This window comes from Dromiciops gliroides, chromosome 2, assembly GCF_019393635.1.
Source record: "Dromiciops gliroides isolate mDroGli1 chromosome 2, mDroGli1.pri, whole genome shotgun sequence".
Classification (NCBI taxonomy): Eukaryota; Metazoa; Chordata; class Mammalia; order Microbiotheria; family Microbiotheriidae; genus Dromiciops; species Dromiciops gliroides.
In genome coordinates, this window is record NC_057862.1 from 617,514,292 (window position 1) to 617,539,026 (window position 24,735).

A 24,735-nucleotide genomic window follows, 5' to 3' on the forward strand; every position below is an offset into this window, starting at 1 on the left:
TGCAAATAATACTAACTCATAGCCAAAGATAAATATTTCTGAACATATTAAAGAAATACTCTTTCATGCCTGTGCCTTTTTTAGGATTTTTAACAGAAAAAAGGACATTATTTCATTGAGTACTTTTGCTGTCCTTTGTTGTAATCATGTGGGCTTTGTTATTTTTGTTGTTTATATGATTGTTGTAGTTGTTCTGTTGTTAAGTTGTATCTGATTCTTTGTGATCCCCATGGTTGTTCATCTATGGGGTTTTCTTTGCAAAGATCCTGGAGAGGTTTGCCATTTCCTTCTCTAGTGGATCACCTTTTTGTCAGTGATCTATGAGGCAGATAGAGGTTAAGTGACTTGTCCAGGGTCACATAGCTCAGTAATGTCTGAAGCTGGATTTGAACTCAGGTCTTTCTTGATTCTGGGCCAGGTGCTTTATCCGCTATTCCACTAGATGCCCCTGTTTATATGAAAAATGGTGCTAATTTTTATATAAACTTGAATTATCTCTGATATAAATCCAACTTAATCATGTTGAATCATGGTTTTTTTGGTAACATTGCTCTAGTTGAATAGTCAGATGACTCTCTGATGTCATCAATTTGGATGTTTCCTCCAATGTACAGATCCATGCTGACCCATCCTGGGTGGCTCTTTCTCACATCCCATAAATTTGTACCAATCAATGTACTGAGGGGCCTTCTGCTTCCCACATCTGCCAGATATCACATATTAATTGGAATTATTAAGGCTGTCTATCCTTTTCCCACAAAACATGATCACCCTATCTTATGTTTCAATCATCTATCTGCCTAATGGCATCCTTTATTCCAAATCTAAGTTCCCCATTTAAGATTCATTGCAGCTTGCTTGCACCCACCATATTTATCTCTCCACTGCAGTCTGGGTGATATTCATTCTCAGACCTAAAAGAAACTGTTTTGTCCTATATCTTACAGCTATAAAATAACACCAGTAAAATATTGAGGCAGCTAGCTGGCCCAGAAGAAAGAGCACCAGGCATAGAGTCGGAAAGTGCTAAGTATATATAATAAACATTATATATAATATTACAGGGTAATATCATACATGTTAGATATATTTATATGTTAGCTATGTATATGTTTAAGCATATATACATATACATATGTGTATATCTATCTGTCCATTTTTCTGTGTAGCTGGTCCATTGGCCTCAGGATGGGGGGCAAGGGGGTTGGTATCTTACTTTACTCCAACTACTCCACCCACCTTGCCTGTTCCTTCCTGGGAGTGGCTGGAACAACTGTTTCCCAGGAGTTTTGGCCTCTGAGGCCCTAGTTTTGAGCAGGAAGATCACTCAGGTTTGGGGTGTATTAGGAGATGAGAGTGAGAGCCATATTGCAAAGGATTGTGATATGATTGAGAAGAAAGCAAATGGAGGCAACTGGCATTGATGGCTTTTTAAAAATAGGAATTTGGCTGTGAAAAGGATAAATGATAGAGAATGATACTGAAGGAATAGTAGGGTCTAGAGACAGATGTTTCAGTATTGGGGAGATTTGAGCACATTTGTAATCAGCAGCATAAGAACTAGTAGACAGGGAGTGATACAAAATGAAAGGGAGGGGTGTTGTTTTTATGGAGAAAAAGGGAGGGATCCTATGAAGGATGTGTGAGTAGAGATTGAACTTAGTGAGAAGGGTCGCCTTATCAAAAACTGGAGTAAAGGAGATGAGAATGAGGGAAGATGTCAGTGTGTTTTGATATGTGGAGGATAAGAGAAGATGGAGCCTATATTGATGAACGTCTTTATAGAAATAGTCATAATCATCAATTGTCCTTTTGGGTAAGATTTCACAAATAAGGTTATGTCTTGAACTGGTGTTGCCTTTTGCTGTCATTTCTCTGATTAGCAATTTTTTTTTTTAAAAAATGGCAAATGTTTTCTAAGTTATTTTGAGGCCCTTTTGGTCTCATTATGAAAATATCAATTATGTCATTTTATATCAGATAAACTTCTATATGAAATTATAAGAGTTTGTGTCTATTTCTTTCTCTCTGTTATCTATTTTTCATTATCAGTAACTTGCTTTGAATAGATAAGATTAGAGTTAGTCTTAAGAATTAGTCTTAAGAGTTTTTAATGAAATACCAAACCTGGAATTTCCTCTTTGGAATTGGGCTTATATTCTAACATCTGCTTTTCTAAACATAATTCATTGAAAGAAACATAAAAGCAACAAGAAAAAAGAAAAAGAAAAAAAAGCCCCCAGTTTTACTTTTTTTGTAGGGAGAAAAGATTTAGACCTGTGGCTCTTTCTAGGCTATTGGTCTCATGCATCCTCTGTCTGAGGAGCTAAACCAATTCAAAATCTGTTAGACCTGAGGCCTGTGGATGGAGTCAAAGCCACCCTTTGAGATGGGCAAGCACCACACAGATATCTGCATGCTGGATCAGTTCCATCATGATGATCCTGCCAAACTGCTGCCCACTGAGCTCCATTGTATCTTGGTAGTGGCCGGCTGACAGCACTATATGGGAACCTGGCCAAGAGGATTCTAGCCAGGATCTTGACAGAGATGGAGAATGCTAGGAGGCCAAGATACTTGCTGCATTCATCCTTCTTTGTGGAATATCCTTGTTTATTAAATGATAGCCTCTCCTGTACAGGCACAGAACTCACCAGTGACAATCACTCTTCTTTCCCGCTTTCTGCTCAATATCTTTGATTTATCCCTTTCCCCTGGATCCTGCTCCTTTGGCTATATACATATGCGATTTTTTTTTCTCCTTTAAATTTTCATTTTATTTAGAATTTTCCCCAAGTTACATGTAAAAAAACCCAAACAAACAGGACAGGTGGGTGGCACAGTGGATAGAGCACCAGCCCTGGAGTCAGGAGTACCTGAGTTCAAATCTGGCCTCAGACACTTAACACTTACTAGCTGTGTGACCCTGGGCAAGTCACTTAACTCCAATTGCCTCACTTAAAAAAATTTTTTTTTATGTTGATTTTTTAAAAAACTTTGTGTTCTAAATTTTCTTCCTCCCTCCCTCCTCAACCCTCCCTATGAAATTAAGCAATTCAATATGTCATACACGTGCAGTTATGCAAAACATCTTCACATTAGTCAGGTTGTGAAAGAAAATAGACAAAATAACTTTAGAAAGAGGAGCTCACATAAAATTATATTTCAATCTGTATTCAGATACTATCAGTTCTTCCTCTGTTGATGGTTTGCATTTTTCATACGTCCTTCTGATATCATCCTGCTCATCATTTCTTTCATAGTTAATATTGATAACTATTACCCTCCATCTTATTCCCTCCCCATGATATTTACTCTATTTTCTATCTTCCTTCATCCTATTCCTCCTTGAAAGTGTTTTGCTTTTTACTGCTCAATCTGCCTTTCCTTCCTTCAGCTTTCCCCACCCCACCTTATGTCTTTCCCCTCCCACTTTCCTTCAGGGCAAACTATATGACTATATCCACTTGAGTGGGTATATCATTCCCTCTTTGAGCCAATTCTGATGAGAGTAAGGTTCACTCACTCCCCCACTCCTTCCCCATCTTCCCCTCCACGCCATAAGCTTTTTCTTGTTTCTTTTATGTGAGCAACTTTTTCCCAGTCCACCTCTCCCTTTCCCTTTCTTCCAGTGCATTCCTCTTACCCGTTAACTTTATTTTAAAGATGTCATCATGGGTCAGCTAGGTGACACAGTGGACAAAGCACCAGCCCTGGACCCAGGAGGCCCGGAGCCCAAATCCAGCCCCACATATAAGCCACCCCACCCTGCCTGCCCCACGAAACACAAAGATAAACAGAAAATAAATGCTTTACAGATATCATCCTTTCATATTCAATTCACACCTGTGCTCTCTGAGTATATTCCTTTCAGCTGCTCTAATACTGAGAAGGATCTTATGAGTTAGACATATTATCTTCCCATGTAGGAATGTAAACAATTTAACCTTTAATGTCCCTTGTGATTTCTTTTTCCTGTTTACCTTTTTATGCTTCTCTAGGGTCTTGTATTTTGAAAATCAAATTTCCTATTCAGTTCAGGTCTTTTCATCACAAATGCTGGGAAGTCCTCTTTTTCATTGAAGTCCCATTTTTTCCCCTGAAACATTATACAAAGTTTTGCTGGGCAGGTGATTTTTGGTTGTAGTCCCAGTTCCTTTGGCCTCTGGAATATCATATTCCATGTCCTTTGGTCCTTTAATGCAGATGCTGCTAGATAGATCTTGTGTTATCCTTACTGTAGCTCCACAGTATTTGAATTCCTTTTTTCTAACTGCTTGTAATATTTTCTCCTTGACCTGGGATCTCTGGAATTTGGCTATAATATTCCTGGAAGTTTCCCTTTTGGGATCTCTTTCCAGAAGTGATCAGTGGATTTTTTCAATTTCTATTTTACCTTCTGCTTCTAGAATATCAATTTTTCCCAGATAATTTCTTGGAAGATGATGTCTAAACTCTTATTTTGATCATGGTTTTCAGGTGGTCTCATGATTTTCAAATGATCTCTCCTGGATCTATTTTCCAGGTCAGCTGTTTTTCCAAGGAGATACTTCATATTGCCCTCTATTTTTTTATTCATTTGGATTTGCTTTATTGTGTCTTGGTTTCTTATAAAGTCACTAACTTCCATTTGTTCAATCCTAATTCTTAGGCAATTATTTTCTTCTTAGAGCTTTAGTATCTCCTTTTCCACTTGGCTTTTCATGCTGTTGACTTTGTTCTCATGACTGTCCTACATCGCTCTCATTTCTTTCCATTCTTTCCTCTACCTCTCTAAATCTTCCTTCTATCTCTCCTACTTTCTCTTCAAAGTCCCTTTTCAGCACTTCCATGGCCTGAGACCAATTCATATTTTTCTTGGAAGCTTTGGATGTTGGAGCTTTGGCTTTGTTATTATCTTCTTCTAAGGGTGTATTCTGATCTATCTTTCTCCCCCAAAAGCTTTCTATGGTTCACTGCTTTCTTTGCCTACTCATCTCAACCCAGAAGCAGATGTCTGATTGAAATCTGATTCTCTATGGCCCGAAGCTTGGCATGCCTGTACCCCTCCCCCACTGGGCTGCTACCACTCGAGTCAGCCCACTGGTTCAGAACCTGGGCGCTTCGTCCCAACTCCAGCAGAGACTGTGGGTATTTCACCCTGGCCAACCACCAAATCCACTCACTGGTCCGTGAGCTGAGCCTCAGAAGAAGCCACTGGCTCCAAAGACTCTGAGGCCTGAGAGGCTCTGTCTGCCCTAGGCTGGGTTCACACCACGTGCCTAGCTCCTCTTTCAGCCTGAACAGCAGGTGGTTCTAGTCACCAGTTAAGTTGTTTTTGGCTGGCAAACAGTCTCACTCTCTTCTTATGTAGGTTAGGCTGCTCTGGGAGTTATCTTATGGCATTGGAGTGTGTGGATGGGTTTATCGGGGGCTTGGGGAAGTCACAGCCTTTCCTCCCCCATCTTGGCTCTGTCCCCTCCATATGCATTCTTAACACCTAGAAAAACCTCCTTTGGACCCTGCTCTTCCTCTAGAGATGGCCATAATTTCCCTTTTCCTTTCATTGATTTTATTGCTACCTCTCATCCCCTTTCAAAACCTATTTCTAACCCTATCATTCTATGCTGTTATATTTACTGTAGAATTATCTATCCTGTACCATATATTTGTGGGCATGAGGACATATTTCTTTCATGTCTGATCTTATTAGGAAAGATTTCCATATTTATTGCAAATAATTATAGCTCATTGCCACTTTTAATCATATTCAAGATATATTGCTACCCATCTTCAAGAGGCAATAAAAGTTGGCCCCCTTGTGCCAATGTGAAATTTTTTTAAAGATGAAATTCATTTTTTTTTTTTTTTGCGGGGCTATGGGGGTTTAGTGACTTGCCCAGAATCACACAGCTAGTAAGTGTCAAGTTTCTGAGGCTGGATTTGAACTCAGGTCCTCCTGAATCCAGGCCCAGTGCTTTATCCACTGTGCCACCTAGCTGCCCCTCAATGTGAATTTTTTAAAATCAGAGTTATAGAGGAAGTTCCTAGTAAGGAATTTATTCTTCCAATTCATGCAGGCACCTTCTCTTCAATAGTCTTAGAGAGTTGCCCAGAAGACTGAGAGTTTAAGTCCCTTGCCTTGGGTCACATATGTAAATAGGTGTTAGAGGCAGAATTCCAATGCAGTTCTCTTTTTACTCCAAAAAAAAAGTTACACTGTGTGATGTAAAAGTATCCCTACACCATCACACAAGATCAGGTACAAGTGATTTTTGCAATATTAAACATTAAAAGGTCCCCTTGATGGAAGTGAGGAGTCCCTTGGCACTTTAAGAATAAAGTATTCATTTTTCCACCAGAGCCAGGTAATCATTCTGATATTTGTGCTGGAGCCAAAAGAGTTATTAACAAAGCCCACATGAGGGAATGAATGAATATTGAATGGATAAATGAAAAGATATTTATTCAGCACTTGCTCCATGCCAGGCATTATTCTAAGTGCTGAACATACAAATATAAAAGTGAAACGGTCCCTGCCCTCAAGAAATTTATATTTTAACAGGGAAAGAAAATACATGTAGTGAAGTCAGGGCTGGAAGAGGGTGTTTAAATCTGGGAAGTCATAGGGACGGCAGAAGGGGCCATAGGACAGTCGATTTATATATCTATATCTATAATATACACATGCACATATTCATACATGTATACACACATAGGGGTCTATCTATGCATATATATATAGGGAATGGACCTGTGATCCATTGGTATAGTCAGACAATAAACATTTATTAAGCACCTGCTATGTAACAGGCACTGTGCTAAGGACTGGGACTGTAAGGAAAGGCAAAAGACTGAACCAGCTCTTAAGGAGCTCACAGTCTAAACAACATGTAAAAAACTATGTAAAAACAAGCTATATCCAGGATAAATTGTAGATAATCAATAGAGGAAAAGCACTAGAATTAAGGGGGATTGGGAAAGGCTTCCTGTGGAAGGTGGGATTTTAGCTAGGACTTGAAGGAAGCCAGGGAAATAAGGAGGTGGAGATGAGAACATTCTAGGCATGGGGGTCAGCTAGTAAAAGTGTTTGGAGCTGAATTGAAGAATTATTGATTGCTCATGGGTAGGCTGAGCCAATATAATAAAAATGGCAATTCTACCTAAATTAATTTGCTTATTCAGTGCCATGCCAAACTACCAAAGACTTTTATAGAGCTAGAAAAAATAATAACAACATTCATCTGGAAGAACAAAATGTGAAGAATATTAAGAGAATCAGTGAGAAAAAATGTGAAGGAAGGTGGCCCAGCAGTAGCAAATCTCAGACTATTACAAAGTGGTAATCATTAAAACAATCTGATACTAGCTAAGAAATAGAGTGGTGGATCAGTGGAAGATATTAAGTACACAATGCACAGTAGTAAATGACCATAGTAACCTAGTGTTTGATAAATGCTAGCATCCAAGCTCTGGGGACAAGAACTCACTATTTGACAAAAATTGTTGGGAAAAACTGGAAAGCTGTTTGGTAGAAACTAGGTATAGACCAACATCTCACACTGTATACAAAGATAAGGTCAAAATAAGGGCATGATTTAGACTTAAAGGATAATAAAAGCAAATTAGGGGAGCAGGGAATATCTAACAGGTCAGATCTATGGATAAGGGAAGAATTTATGATAAAACAAGATAGAGAACATTACAGGATGTAGAATGGATAATTTGATTACATTAAATTAAAAAGGTTGTGTACACACAAAACCAATGCAGCCAAGATTAGAAAGAAAGCAGAAACCTGGGAGAAGTTTTATAGCAAATTTCTTTGATAAAGACCTTATTTCTCAAATATATAGAGAACTGAGCCAAATTTATAAAAATAAGATACATTCCCCAAGTGATAAATGCATATGAACAGGCAGTTTTCAGATGAAGAAATGAAAGCTATATATAGTCTTATGAAAAAATGCTCTAAATCACTATTTATTAGAGGAATGAAAATCAACTCTGAGATAACACATCACACTTATCAGATTGGATAATATGACAGAAAATGAAAATGTTGGAAGATATATGGAAAAAATGGTACACTAATACACTGTTGGGAGAATTGTGAACTGATCCAACCATTCTGGAGAACAATTTGGAACTATGCCCAAAGGACTATAATACTGTGCATGCCCCTTGACCCAGTAATGGCACCACTAGGTCTATATTCCAAAGAGATTTTTAAAAAAAGGAAAAGGACCTACTTGTACAAAATTTTTTATAGCAGCTCTTTTTGTAGTGGCTAAGAATTGGAAATCAGAGGAATGCCCATCAATTGGGAAATGGCTAAACAAGATGTGGGATATGATGGTGATGGAATATTATTGTGCTATAAGAAATAAGCAGAATGCTCTCCCTCTGGGAAAGAAAGACCTGGGAAGACTTACTTATATGAACTGATGCAAAGTAAACTTAGGAGAACATTGTACATAGTAATAGCAATATTGTATAATCATCGACTGTGAATGATTTAGCTGTTTTCAGAAATACAACAATCCCAGAGTACTTATGATGAAAAATACTATTCACCTCCATTGTAAGAACTGATGGAGTTTGAATGCAGATCAAAGCATACTTTTTTTTTTTTGCAGGGCAGTAATGGTTAAGTGACTTGCCCAGGGTCACACAACTAGTAAGTGTCAAGTGTCTGAGGCCAGATTTGAACTCAGGTCTTCCTGACTCCAGGGCCGGTGTTCTATCCACTGTACCACCTAGCTGCCCCCTCAAAGCATACTTTTTTGTTTTTATTTTTGTTTTTTTTAGTGAGGCAATTGGGGTTAAGTGACTTGCCCAGGGTCACACAGCTAGTAAGTGTTAAGTGTCTGAGGTCGGATTTGAACTCAGGTATTCCTGACTCCTGGTCAAAGCATACTTTTAAAAAACTTTGCCTGCCTGCCTGCCTTCCTTCCTTCCTTCCTTTCTTTCTTTCTTTCTTTCTTTCTTTCTTTCTTTCTTTCTTTCTTTCTTTCTTTCTTTCTTTCTTTCTTTCTTTCTTTCTTTCTTTCTTTCTTTTTTCTTTCACAATATGGTTAATATGGGGGGCAGCTAGATGGCACAGTGGAAGCACTGGCTGTAGATTCAGGAGGACCTGAATTCAAATCTAGATTCAGACACTTGATAGTCACTAGATGTGTGACCTCGGGAAAGTCACTTAACCCCCATTGCCCTGCAAAAAAAAAACCCCAAAGTTAATATGGAAATATGTTTTACATGACTTTGCATGTATGATCTATATAAAATTGCTTGCCTTCTCAAAAAAAGGGGAGCAGAGAGTGAGAAGGAGGGAATTTAGAACTCAGGTTTTAGAAACGTGAATATTACATTTTTTACAGGTAATTAGAAAAATATAAAAATAATTTTTACATATAATTGGAAAAAATTGAAAAACATTGTCTGCAATTGAGAGATGGATTGTCTTGTCTGAGAAAAAAGCATCACTGAATCAAAGAATAAGTGTTTGTAATGGGGTCATTCTATAAGGTTTAAGAATATGAGCAAGTGCAGTTTATGAAAGAATTTGAACATGAGAGTTTATATTTGATCCTGAATATGATAAGGAGCAACTGTAGTTTATTGATTAGGGTAGTGATGTGGTTAGATCTACACTTTAGGGAGATCACTTTGGCCATTAAGTGGAGGATAGGGAAACACTTGTGGCAAGAAATTCATTCAGTAGACTGTTGTAGTAGTCCATGTCAGGAAAAAAAAAAGGTGCTTATACAAGTGATGTTATGAAAGTAAAGAGTACTTGGTAAGAAATTGGAAAAGGGGTTGGGTGAGATGGAGAAGTTTAGGATGATACCTCCCTTGTAAGTCTGAGGGACTGGGAGGATGCCTGGTACCATCATCTGAGGAAGAGCATTTGGTTGGAAGTTAGAAGGCATAGGTTCTAATCCCAAGGTCCCACAGTTTAATGTCAAGCTGGAGCTAGAATTCTGCTTCCTTGGTTCTCAAGTAAAATGATCTGAGTGGTGTTGGAAGATTATTCTTGCAGCATTTGCAGGGCAGATAGAAAGTTAGAGGAAAGAGTCGATGTAGACAAGTTGCAGAGCATCCAGATGAAGATGGTCAGCATTTTGAAGGAATCTTTAGACTATTTTTTGACTGAATCTTTCATGGTCTATTTTTTTTTTCAGGGCAATGAAGGTTAAGTGACTTGCCCAGGGTCACACAGCTAGTAAGTGTCAAATGTCTGAGGCTGGGTTTGAGCCCAGGTACTCCTGAATCCAGGGCTGGTGCTTTATCCACTGCGCCACCTAGCTGCCCGGGTCATGGTCTATTTTCTCGTCTTTAAAATTAATTCCAATGGGTGTCCAGCATTTGAGGAATGGCTAAACAAATTGTAGTCTATATGAATATAATGGAATATTATGATACCATAAGAAAATAGATGACTGCAGAGAATCCTGGGTAGCATTAACTGATAAAGAGTGAAATGAACTAAACCAGGAGAACAATTTATACCACCACAACATCTTAAAGAAAAACATCTTTGAAATAATTAAGTACCCTGATCAATGCAATGATTAACTATGTCTTCAGAGTTCTTAGGATGAAAAATGCCAAGCCCACCTCTGGACAGTGTGGTGATAGCCACGAAGTACAAAAAGAGACATGCATTTTTGGACCTGTCTGTTCTGTTGATTTATTATACTTGATTATATTTATATGTCATGAGGATTTTTAAAAATTGGGGTGTGAGAAAGAAGGGTTAAGGAATAAGTCAACAACAAGTATTACATGCTTATTATATACTAAGTACTGTGCTAAGTGCTGGGATACACAGAAAGACAAAAACATTCCCTGCCCTCAAGAAATTTACATTCTAATAGTCAGAAATACTAATACTGGGCAGGGGGGTCATTTTAAAGATGCACTACTTAAGGAAACAGAAAGATATTAAGAAGGAATACAAGAAAAAGATTTTGAAAGTAATGTGTGGAATTTATTATATGCTTTAAAAATAAGCACTATGAATTGGAAATTCATGTTTCATATGTAATCTTTTTCTTATTTTGTTTCTATAGAAATGGCCCTTTTGGGAGTATTTAAGTGAGATTATTATTTTTTTTTAATTGAGTTCCATTCTATGATTCTTAGTCACCCAGCCTTAAAAACCTGGAATCATCTTAACTCCTTCCCTGTCCTTTATTCCCAGTTCAAAATCCTGCTGATTCTTCTTTTCTAGTATCTTGTATACATTTCCTTTCCACTCAGTCTGCCAACACCCTTCTCAGGCCTTCAGGTCTTTAATTTGGATTCTTGCAGTAACATCTTATCTAGTCAGTTACATGGCTACTTTGAGAGATGATAGATAATCCAAGTTCTACAGTAGTGTCCACAAAATTACAAAAATCATACTTAGACTGTAACCTCAAGTGTGTTTTCCTTTGGAGGATTTATGGGAGAATATGCATAAGAATCAAATGGATGAGGGGCAGCTAGGTGGCACAGTGGATAGAGCACCAGCCCTGGAGGCAGGAGTACTTGAGTTCAAATCTGTCCTCAGACACTTGACACTTACTAGCTGTTTGACCCTGAGCAAGTCACTTAACTCCAATTGCCTCACTAAAAAAAAAAAAAAAAAGATTCAAATGGATGAGATGGCATGGTAGGTGAACCAATGGAAGGAATATTAAAAGAAATGAGATCTTTTTTTTTTTCTTTTTTAGTGAGGCAATTGGGGTTAAGTGACTTGCCCAGGGTCACACAGCTAGTAAGTGTCAAGTGTCTGAGGCCGGATTTGAACTCAGGTACTCCTGAATCCAGGGCCAGTGCTTTATCCACTGCGCCACCTAGCTGCCCCCTAAATGAGATCTTAAAGCCATTGAAATAAAACATTCATGACAACTTCTCAGTCAGTTCTCCAAACCTCTACCACCTTCCTTTTCTTAAGTGTTCCTTCCTGTTCACTTTTCCTTTTATGCAGTTATAATCTGTATATACTTTTTTCTAGTTCTGCTTTAAAAACAAAACAAATTTTGTATTCTTTTATGAGAATTTCCCCAAATTTCTTTGTATTCCTCCTACTCATCCATCTCAGTTGCATTATATTATTCTAGTTCATTAAATGTGCCACAATTTATTAAGCAATTCTCCTATTGTTGAATATTTAGGGTTGTTTCCAGTTTTTTTTCCAGATACAAATAATGCTTACATAAGTATCTTTGCATAAATAGATTTTCCCTCCTTTTGATACCTGTCTCCCCAAAAATAGAAGTATTGGTGAATGAATTTAATTTTTTTGTAACTTTCAAAGAGTACTATAAAAAACATTTGACTCATTAAAACAAAAGACTTTCCAAAAGGGTATGTCCTATGCATTTGAATGATTTTCATATAAGATCCCACCAAAGACTCAAGAACATAAATAAGTTTGTTCTGTGATGCTCTATTACTATCAAGCCAGGCCCCAAAGAGGAAACTAGAAACCCATCAAGGGTGGTTGCCACTGTCATGGTGGATGTCTGATACAGGGTTCTGTAATGATTGGAATGACGCCACCTGCTAGAGACTTACTGTAGAAAAGCTCCGCCATGAAAGGAAGGTCTTTGAGGGCAAGACCATGCGTCTTTTCTTTGGTGTCAGGAAGTGATGTTTGCTGGTGGGAGGAGGAAGGGGGAGCCGGGCGCTCTGTCTCTCTCTCTCTCTTGTTCCTGAGGACTCCGGTGGAGAAGGGAGCTAGAAATGTGCTCTCCCTTTAATAGATAGATGAATGTAGGCCTTTCTCTCTCTCTTTACCAAATTCTTATTCTCCTTAATAAATGCTTAAAAGCCTAACTCTTGCTAAAGCTTATAATTTATTGGTGACCACTCATTAGATATTTTAGACAGACTAGCTACAATTTTAGCCTTTAACAGATGGCTGACCACGAAGAGGAAAGCTGAACCTCACTCTTCTGATCTTTTGGTTGGGTAAGAAATTTCCCCTACCCTGTCCCTTTAAATCCAAAGTACTGCTGAATTGCCGGGTGTTTTCCCTTTAAATTTTTTCAAATGGACCTTTTAAACTCCCTAATTACCCTATTTTTTATTTTAGTCTATTTAACCAGACAAATGGGAGATAAGATCATGTTAATGCTTTGTTTTTGTGGATTTTCTATTTTTATTTTTACTTTTGTTAGAAGAGCCAGCAAGGTGCTCACACAAGGGAATATAAATATCCCCCCTTCTCCCAGCCATGCTTTTTCAGAGAAGCCTCTGGTTTCTGCGGCTTTTCCAAATTCTAACACTAATTGTTGCTCTAATTTTTCATGCCTGGGGGCTTCTCTAGAAGCTTTTAATCTCCCAGCAGTGGTGGAAGGGGAACCCAGGCCTGAGTTTGATTCCCGGGCTGTACACCACGTGGGAGAGGTGGTCCCCTCCCCTTCTCTAGGTACCCCACCTCCTCCCCCTCCTCTCCTTGATTCTCCTGCCCGGGAGGTCACGAGATCTAATCCACCTTCCTCAGGTCCTGATCTTGCACATGCGCAGCTTTCTCTACCTGCATTTGCAGCTTCAGGCTCAGTCCTTTCCCAGCCTGGCTGTGCTTCTGAGACAATCTTAGAAAACCTTTTAAATTCCAGATATGCTCGTTTTGTTCATAATTTTGCTAATCTGCTTTTGTCTTTAATTAGTAATCTTATAAAGCATTTGTATTATGAAAGGACTGACAGACGATATAGAGGGGTTAAAGTAGAAAAACTTAAACTGAATAGTTCAAGACTCTGCTTCTTTTGCCATGGAAGGGTACATATTTTACAGAAATGTGGAAGTAAGCAGCAAGGTATTGATATGAGTATTGGGGATTTTAGATATTGGAATCAAAAATATTCTAAATTCACTCAGAGTAATAGTATCAGTTCAGAGGTTACATAGGATTTCTATGCTATTGCATATACATTTTGAAATTAATGGTATGGGTTTATTTTCACAGAGATTTTCATGCTTTTGAGATTGTGTTTTATACTTAGTTTTTTAAAAAAAGAGAATATTTGCAAAAGCTTTTTATAGTAATGTGATCAAGTTTATATTTTATAATACTCTTATTAATATTAAGTTCATATTCATTTAGATTTCCCTAGTTTGAATTTCATTGTCTTTTATTGTTACATGTGTATTTTCTTCTATTCATTCATCTATCTAATTTTGAAACATTGCAAGATGGTTTTGATTTCATAATACAATGTTAATTCTGGGAATATTGTGCTCCCATATTCTGAGTTGTTTGTTTTTGTTATTTTTTCTCAACTTATTATTTGATCAAACTCTTTAAAGCATTTCCCTGGCAAATTGGTTGCCATGGCAAGTGTAAATTGATTCTAGAAGTATTATTTTTGATAAGCATATTCCAAAAAAAAAAAAGAGGGGAACATTTGTAAAAGTTTTCTTTTTTCAAAAAAAAAGTTTTCTTTGAGATTGTGTTGTGATTTAACTTGTATTTAAATATATTCAGATTTTTCACAAAAGTAATTGTATACTTAGTAAAAAAAAGGCTTTTTGAAATTGTTGCATAATTATATATTATATTCTGAGTCAAGGTACATTCAAATTTTTTGCGATCATTTATTATCCTCAATTTTTAAATCCATATGAGACTTGGATTATGGGAACTTATCATTTAAGACATTAATTTCCGTTTTTCTGAGTTATCAGATGCCAGTTGGCCAAGATGCCATCCGATCACAAGAGGAATACATGCAAGAGCAGACACTGAACTGTCACATGAGGGGAAACATGCATGAAGTCAAGGTATGACCGAGGGAATGGCTTTTGACAAATGTTGAGATTGGATTCTCTTGGTTTAATATTTTATTATCTTTTTCCCTACAATACTGTACAGATGTGGGGGTGGAGCCAAGATGGCGGAGAGGAAGCAGCAAGCTGCCTGAGCTCTCCTTCTGTTCCCTCAAAACGAACATTAAATCAAGCCTCTGGACGGATTCTGAAACTACAGAACCTGCAAAGAGACAGAAAGACACAGTCCTCCAACCAGAGATAATTTAGAAGACTTCAGGAAAAGGTCGGTCTGACTTGGGCAAAAGGGAGGCCCAGCGCAGGGCAGCAACCCAGTGCCAAGGGGGTCGGGGCAAGTCAGCAGGAGCTGTGCGCCACAGCTGGACAACTGAGGCTCCCGGAACCTGGTTCAAAAATCTGGTGGCCAAGAAGGACAGTGGAAAAACCTACCTGCACCGGCCGGGAGGGAGACGAACGGGTCAGGCGGGATCAGACGCCGGGGTCTGGCGCCTGGCTGGCCGCGCACAATCAGACAGGAAGTGCAGGGCGGGGGATCTCCACACACCATAAAGGCCTCAGAGTAAAAGCCCGGTCACACAGCACCTATACCCCTGCACAAGAAGCCCAAAACAGGGTTCCTGGTGCCCCCAGAGCAGACCTCAACTTAAAGAATAAATAAATAAGCTGCAATAATGAGTAAGTAGCAAAAAAGAGCCCTCTCCATTGAGAGCTTCTGTATCAATAGGGAAGAAGCCAACACAAACTCAGATGAGGACAATAGCCTCAAATTGTCTACATCTGAAGCCTCACAAGGGAAGGTTAATTGGTCACAGGAACAAAAAGCCTTCCTGGAAGAGCTCAAAAAGGATTTTAAAAATCAATTGCAAGAGGTAGAAGAAAAAATGGGGAAAGAAATGAAAGCAAAACAAGAAAACTATGAAAAAAGAATCAGCAGCTTGGAAAAGGAAGCTGAAGAAAACAAAGCCTTAAAAAATTCATTTGGCCAAATGGAAAAAAAGCTGCATAATCTCACTGAAGAAAACAATACCTTAAAAAATTCACTTAGCCAAATGGAAAAAAAGGTGCATAATCTCACTGAAGAAAACAATGCCTTAAAAATTAAAGTGGGACAGTTGGAAGATAAGGAATCCATGAGACACCAGGAATCAGTCAAGCAGAATAAAAAAAATGAAAAAATAGAAGAAAATGTGAAATACCTCATTGGAAAGACAACTGATCTGGAAAACAGATCGAGGAGAGACAATTTGAGAATCATTGGACTGCCTGAAAGCCATGACCAGAAAAAGAATCTAGACACCATATTCCAGGAAATTATTAAGGAGAACTGCCCTGATATCATAGAATCAGAGGATAAAATCATCATTGAAAGAATCCACCGATCACCTCCTGAAAGAGACCCCAAAAGGAAAACTCCAGGGAATATTGTAGCCAAATTCCAGAATTATCAGGTGAAGGAGAAAATACTCCAAGCAGCCAGAAAGAAGCAATTTAAATATCATGGAACCACAGTCAGGATTGCTCAGGACCTGGCAGCTTCAACATTAAAGGACCGCAAGGCTTGGAATATGATATTCCGGAAGGCAAAGGAGATTGGATTGCAGCCGAGAATCTATTACCCAGCAAAAATGTGCATTTTCTTTCAGGGGAAAAGTTGGACATTTAATGACATTGGGGACTTTCAATCTTTCCTGGTGAAAAGACCAGAACTGAATAGAAAATTTGATCTCAACATACAAGACTCAAGAGAAGTTTAAAAAGGTAAACAGAGGGGAAAAAAAAAAGTTACCCTATTAGGTTAAACTGTTTATATCCCTACACAGGAAGATAATACTCATAACTCTTAAGAACTGTAAATGTATTTGGGCAGAGAGAAGGACTTTATATAGAGGGTATAAATATAAATTGTCTTTGATGTGATGATACAAAAGAATTAAGGGGTTAAAAAGGGAGTCTATGGGGAGGAGAGGAAAGGGGAGGTGGAATGGGATGAATTATATCATATGAAGAGGTGGAAAAAAACCTATTACAATAGAGGGAAAGAAAGGAGGGGGAAACATTGTTTCAACCCTATTCTCATTAGATTTGACTCAAAGAGGGAATAACATATACGTTCATTGGGATAAAGAAACTTAACTCATTCTTTAGGGAAACAAAAGAGGAAGGGAAAGGGGGGGACTGATAGAAGGGAGGACAAAAGCAAGGGAGAAAAGGGTAAAGAAAAGAGAGGGGGGTGATAAAAAGGGAGGGCAGATCGGGGGAGGCAGGGGTAAGAAGTAAAACGTCGGTGAGGAGGAATAGGGTGAAAGAAGGGGGGAAAAGTACAAAGGGGGTAAATAGAATGGAGGGGAATAGACAGTCAGGAATAATAACTGTGAATGTGAATGGGATGAACTCTGCTATAAAACGGAAGCGAATTGCAGAGTGGATTAAAAACCAGAACCTTACAATATGCTGTTTACAAGAAACACATTTGAAGCAGAGAGATACACACAGAGTAAAGGTAAAAGGCTGGAGCAGAATATATTATGCCTCAGCTAAAGTAAAAAAGGCAGGGGTAGCAATCCTTATCTCAGACAAAGTGCAGGCAAAAATAGATCTTATTAAAAGAGATAAGGAAGGAAATTACATCTTACTTAAAGGTACTATAGATAATGAAGTAATATCAATATTAAATATGTATGCGCCAAGTGGTATAGCATCCAAGTTCTTAGAGGAGAAGTTAAATGAGTTACAAGAGGAATTAGACAGTAATACTATACTAGTGGGGGATCTGAATCTCCCCCTCTCAGAATTAGATAAATCTAGCCAAAAAATAAATAAGAAAGAAGTGAAAGAGGTGAATAGATTACTAGAAAAGTTAGACAGATAGATGTCTGGAGAAAATTGAATGGGGATAGAAAGGAATATACCTTTTTCTCAGCAGTACATGGCACATTTTCAAAAATTGACCACGTATTAGGGCACAAAAACATCATAGTCAAATGTAGAAAGGCAGAAATAGTAAATGCATCCTTGTCAGATCATGATGCAATAAAAATTACATGTAAGAAAGAGCCAGGGAAAAGTAGAATGAAAATCAATTGGAAACTAAATAATTTCATTCTAAAGAATGAAAGGGCCAAACAAGAAATCATAGAAACAATCAATAACTTTATCCAAGAGAATGACAATAATGAGACAACATACCAAAATCTATGGGATGCAGCCAAAGCAGTGCTTAGGGGAAAATTTATAGCTCTAAATGCTTACATGAATAAGAAAGAGAAAGAGGAGATTAATGAATTTAGCATGCAACTTAAAAAGCTAGAAAAAGAACAAATTAGAAATCCCCAATTAGACACTAAATTAGAGATCCTGAAAATTAAAGGAGAAATTAATAAGATTGAAAGCAAAAAAACTATAGAATTAATCAATAAAACTAAGAGCTGGTTTTATGAAAAACCCAATAAAATAGATAAAATATTGGTTAATTTGATTAAAAAAAAGAAAGAAGAAAACCAAATTACCAGTATCAAAAATGAAAAGGGTGATGTTACCACCAATGAAGTGGAAATTAAAGCAATAATTAGGAAATATTTTGCCCAACTGTATGCCAATAAATTTGACAATCTAAATGAAATGGATGAATATTTACAAAAATACAAACTGCCCAGGTTAACTGAAGAGGAAATAAAATCCTTAAATAAACCTATATTAGAAAAAGAAATTGAACAAGCTATTAATGAACTCCCTAAGAAAAAAATCCCCAGGGCCAGATGGGTTTATGGGTGAATTTTACGAAACATTTAAAGAACAATTAATTCCAATATTATACAAATTATTTGGAAAAATAGGTGAAGAAGGAGTTCTACCAAATTCGTTTTATGACACAAATATGGTGGTGATACCAAAACCAGGCAAAGCAAAAACAGAGAAAGAAAATTATAGACCAATTTCCCTAATGAATATTGATGCTAAAATCTTAAATAAGATATTAGCAAGGAGATTATAGCAAGTGATCACCAGGATAATACACTATGACCAGGTGGGATTTATACCAGGAATGCAGGGTTGGTTCAACATTAGGAAAACTATTAACATAATCAACCACATCAATAAGAAAACCAACCAAAATCATATGATTATCTCAATAGATGCAGAGAAAGCTTTTGACAAAGTACAGCACCCATTCCTAATAAAAACACTAGAGAGTTTAGGAATAGGTGGAGCTTTCCTTAAAATAATAAACAGTATCTACCTAAAACCATCAGCAAGTATTATATGCAATGGAGATAAATTAGAGGCCTTCCCAATAAGATCAGGGGCGAAACAGGGATGTCCATTATCACCCCTATTATTTAATGTTGTCCTAGAAATGTTAGCTTTAGCAATCAGAGAAGAGAAAGGAATTAAAGGAATTAGAATAGGCAAGGAGGAAACAAAACTATCACTCTTTGCAGATGATATGATGGTATACTTAAGGAATCCTCGAGAATCAAGTTGAAAATTACTTGAAACAATTAACAACTTTAGCAAAGTAGCAGGATATAAAATAAATCCACATAAATCATCAGCATTTCTATACATGACCAACAAAGTCCAGCAGCAAGAGATAGAAAGAGAAATTCCATTTAAAGTAACGGTAGATAATATAAAATACTTGGGAGTCTACTTGCCAAGACAACCCCAGGAACTCTATGAACACAACTACCAAACACTCTTCACACAAATCAAATCAGATCTAAATAATTGGAAAGATATCAATTGCTCATGGATAGGCAGAGCTAATATAGTAAAAATGACAATACTGCCTAAATTAATTTACTTATTCAGTGCCATACCAATCAGACTACCTAAAAATTATTTTATACAGCTAGAAAAATAATAACAAAATTCATCTGGAAAAACAAAAAATCAAGAATATCCAGGGAAATAATGAAAAAAAATTCACAGGAAGGTGGGTTAGCGGTACCAAACCTGGAGCTTTACTATAAAGCAGCAGTCATCAAAATTATCTGGTACTGGCTAAAAAATAGAGTGGTAGATCAATGGAATAGGCTAGGCTCAGGAAATGCAGTAGTAAATGACACTAGTAATGTAGTGTTTGATAAACCCAAAGACTCCAGCTTCTGGAATAGGAACTCAGTATTTGACAAAAACTGCTGGGAAAACTGGAAGATAGTATGGCAGAAATTAGGCATAGACCAACATCTTACACCTTATACTAAAATAAGGTCAAAATGGATACATGATTTAGACATAAGAGGTGATACCATAGGTAAATTAGGAGAGAAAGGAATAGTGTACCTATCAGATCTTTGGAAAGGGAAACAATTTTTGACCAAACAAGAGATAGAGTATATTATAAAATGCAAAATGGATGATTTTGATTATATTAAATTAAAAAATTTTTGTACAAACAGAAGCAATGCATCCAAAATTGGAAGGGAGGCAGAAATCTGGGAAACAATTTTTGAGGCCAGTGCTTCTGATAAAGGCCTCGTCTCTAAAATATATAGGGAATTAAATCAAATTTATAAGAATCCAAGTCATTTCCCAATTGAGAAATGGTCAAAGGATATGAACAGGCAGTTTTCTGATGAAGAAACCAAAGCTATCTATTCCCATATGAAAAAATGCTCTAAATCTCTAATGATTAGAGAGATGCAAATTAAAACAACTCTGAGGTACCACCTGACACCTATCAGATTGGCTAAAATGACAAAAAAGGAAGATAATAAATGTTGGAGAGGCTGTGGAACACTAATGCATTGTTGGTGGAGCTGTGAGCTGATCCAACCATTCTGGAGAGCAATTTGGAATTATGCCCAAAGGGCGATAAAGCTGTGCATACCCTTTGACCCAGCAATTCCACTTTTAGGTCTTTTGCCCAAAGAAATCATGGAAGGGGGAAAGGGACCCACATGTACAAAAATATTTATAGCTGCTCTTTACGTGGTAGCAAGGAATTGGAAGTTGAGGGGGTGCCCATCAATTGGGGAATGGCTGGACAAGTTGTGGTATATGAATACAATGGAATACTATTGTGCTGTAAGAAATGATGAGCAGGAAGAGTTCAGAGAAACCTGGAGGGTCTTACGTGAGCTGATGATGAGTGAGATGAGCAGAACCAGAAGAACATTGTACACAGTATCATCAACATTGAGTGTTGACCTACTGTGATGGACTATATTCTTCTCACCAATGCAATGGTACAGAAGAGTTCCAGGGAACTCATGATGGAAGAGGATCTCCAAATCCAAGAAAAAAAAAGAAAGAAAGAACTGTGGAGTATAGATGCTGATTGAACCATATTATTTCTTTTGTTTTGGGTGCTGTTGTTTTTTTTTTCTATTTTGAGGTTTTGCATCACTGCTCTGATTTTTTCTCTTGTAACAGGATTAATGCAGAAATAGGATTAATGTTATTATGTGTATATATATGTGTGTGTGTATATCTATATCTATATGTATATGTATAGAGATATAGAGATATAACCTATATCAGATTACCTGCTGTCTAGGGGAGGGGGGAGGGAGGGGAGGGTGGGAGAAAAATCTGAAATTGTAAAGTTTGTATAAACAAAAGTTGAGAACTATCTTTACATGTAATGGAAAAAATAAAATACCTTATACATTAAAAAAAATACTGTACAGATGACTGGAAGTTTCTCATTTCTACACCTGGCTTCTATGCCCCCTCCTATATGCCTGATGCCATGGACATCTCAATCCCATGCATCTGATTAAGTCTGACTCAGTTTCCTCCAATATGTTCGGTGGCATGGACATATATTTCATCCACCTATTTTAAGCCTGGCATACTGTATGGGCAGTATATATTGCTCAAGTGTGGGAATGCTCATATCCCATCATTTCTCAGTTCTTTTATGGTAACCCCCATAATTATCTCAGGTGTCATGATAAATACAGTGTTGAATTTGGCCTTGACACCTGTTACCAATTATATTAGATTTTTAAATTTCTCATAATGGCATGAGGATAATTAGGCAGATGATGCAAAAAGTGATGAAACAAAGATAAAAATTATTTTAAAAAATTAATATCACAGCAATTGTCTTCTCAATTTACCCTCCACAAGGGGGGACTATAGTAATATTAATTTTAAAGAATGTTTCAATTTTTGTTTTATTATGTTTTATGTATAACAACTAAGATTCTGAATTCCCTTAGGCATGCTTTTGAGAACTTTCATTGTTTGATTTGATTATGGATAAAGCTATTTTAAAGTTGTGTTAAGCTCAATTTTGTAGGAAATTTTCCTGGCTGATTACCAGCATCCACACATCAACCCCTGAAAAGACTTCCATTCCATGACTACACCTAGAGGACATCTGAGAAAAGACTTTCAGAGACTTTAAATGAACAGTTTTGTTTTGTTGTTGTTGTTGTTTTTCTTCTTCTCTTTCTGTTATAATATACACCATCTGTAACATCTACTCTCTGCAGAGGCCCTCCCTTTGCAAGACCAATGTCAAAGCATTGGTTCGTGAGGACAAAAAATTGCCCCTCTGGACAAAACTTTCCTCTCTTCCTTTTCTATATTGTTATTAACATATTGTTAGTTAGCATAGGTTATTATATTCTGTTATTTTTGACTGTTTCATCAAGGAAACACCCCGTTTCTTGAGGAAACAAAGGGGAGGCTCTAATGATTGGAATGACGCCACCTGCTGGAGACTTACTGTAGAAAAGCTCTGCCATGAAAGGAAGGTCTTTGAGGGCAAGACCATGCGTCTTTTCTTTGGTGTCAGGAAGTGACGTTTGTTGGTGGGAGGAGGAAGGGCAAGCCGGGCGCTCTGTCTCTCTCTCTCTCTTGTTCCTGAGGACTCCGGTGGAGAAGGGAGCTAGAAATGTGCTCTCCCTTTAATAGATAGATGAATGTAGGCCTTTCTCTCTCTCTTTACCAAATTCTTATTCTCCTTAATAAATGCTTAAAAGCCTAACTCTTGCTAAAGCTTATAATTTATTGGTGACCACTCATTAGATATTTTAGACAGACTAGCTAGAATTTTAGCCTTTAACAGTTCAAATGGAAAGGAATTTCAAAAGATGGTGAGGCACTCCAAATGCTCATGCTTGTGGGTGCTATCGTTCAGTTGGCATTCAGCTTCAGAGTACTGCAGATCATCTTAAATAAAATTTATCTTTACAAGCAACAACAAGTAGATAAAGAATGTTTATAGTCCAGACTATGATTTGTAGATGAATGGAACCCTTAAAGTGGCCCATCAGTAAACATATGTCTAGAACAAGCTCTGTAGTCAAACAGTAAACTGAGTCCAGAATTGACTAGGAAAGTGGATTGGATTACATTAGGAAAATTGTAGTGTTTTAAAATGATGCCCCCATTTCACCCTATTTCTCCCAGAAAAAAACCACCATCTTTTAAAAGTGTTTTTAATGAACAGAAAACTATTTTATCTCATTATGACCCCATTGGACAAAGGAAAAAAGCAAAAACAAAAATAAAAATTCTTATAACAAATATTTATAATAAATACTCATCATTAGTCAAAATAAATTTTCTTACTGGCCATATCCAAAAATATATGTCTCATTCTATACCCTGAGTCTACCACCTCTCTGTCACAAGGAGAATAGCAGGCAAGAATTATTGATGCTAATTGCATTGGACCGAGTTCTTATAGCTTTCAAAATTACTTGTTCTTATAATGTTGTTTATTATGTAAATCATTCTCTTGGTTTTGCTCAATTTATTCTTTATCAGTTCATACAAGTCTTCAGAATTTTTATTTTCTTGATGTTACAACAGTAGAAACAAGAACTCCCAACCTCCATTTAAGGAGAGAGCTCAGTTCAAAGCATCTCATTTGTCACTTGACTGTAGTACTTTATGATTTCTCTGACTGACTTCTTCACTATACCCCCATGTGAACCACCTTATCTTCCCCCTAGACCTTGCAGCTTTCTTTAGTGTGTAGTTTTCCTCCACTTATTTTGTATTTGCATCCCCAGTTCTTAGCATAGTACCTCACTCACAGTAGCTTCTTTTTTTTTTTTTTTGTAGGGCAATGAGGGTTAAGTGACTTGCCCAAGGTCACACAGCTAGTAAGTGTTAAGTTTCTGAGGCTGGATTTGAACTGAGGTCTTTCTGAATCCAAGGCCAGTGCTTTATCCACTGTGCCACCTAGCTGCCCCCCACAGTAGCTTCTTAATAAATACTATTGACTTTAAATTATTCTGGTTCTGCTCACTTCATTGTACCTCAATTCATACAAGTCTTTCTGTGTTTCTTTGAAATAATGTTTTTCCTCATTTCTTATACAACAATAATATTCCATTACACTCATGTAGCAGTTTGTTCAGCTATTTCCTAACTGATGGTTATCCCCTTAGTTTCCAGTTCTTTGCTATCATAAAAAGAGCTGCTATAAATATTTTTGTATGCATAGTATCTTTTCCTCTTTCTTTGCTCTCTTTTTTTTTGGGTCAAAGCCAATTGGGTTTTGTTTGTTTGTTTTTTGCAGGGCAATGAGGGTTAAGTGACTTGCCCAGGGTCACAAAGCTAGTAAGTGTAAAATGTCTGAGACCGGATTTGAACTCAGGTCCTCATGAATCCAGGGCCAGTGCTCTATCCACTGTGCCACCTAGCTGCTCCCCAATTGTTGTTTTTTTTAATGAAAAATTTTCAATGAACAAAAATGTGTCATAATTTGTAGATAAATTATAAAACTGATCCATCAGTTGAGAAAGCAAGAACATGTGTGTACATGTTACAAACATGTGTAGTCACTCAAAACAAATGTCCACATTGGCCATGTCAAAAAACAAAGTCTTAGTCTTCACTCTGAGTCTACTACCTCTCTATCTAGAGGTGAGTATCATGTTTCATCACGAGCCCTTTCTTTTCTTTTAAACCCTTCCTAGAGATCCATCCTTTTTGGGTAGAATTTGTTTTGCTTAGGACCATTTCCTCCCTTAACCTATCCTATCTTTTGTTTCCTTTTTC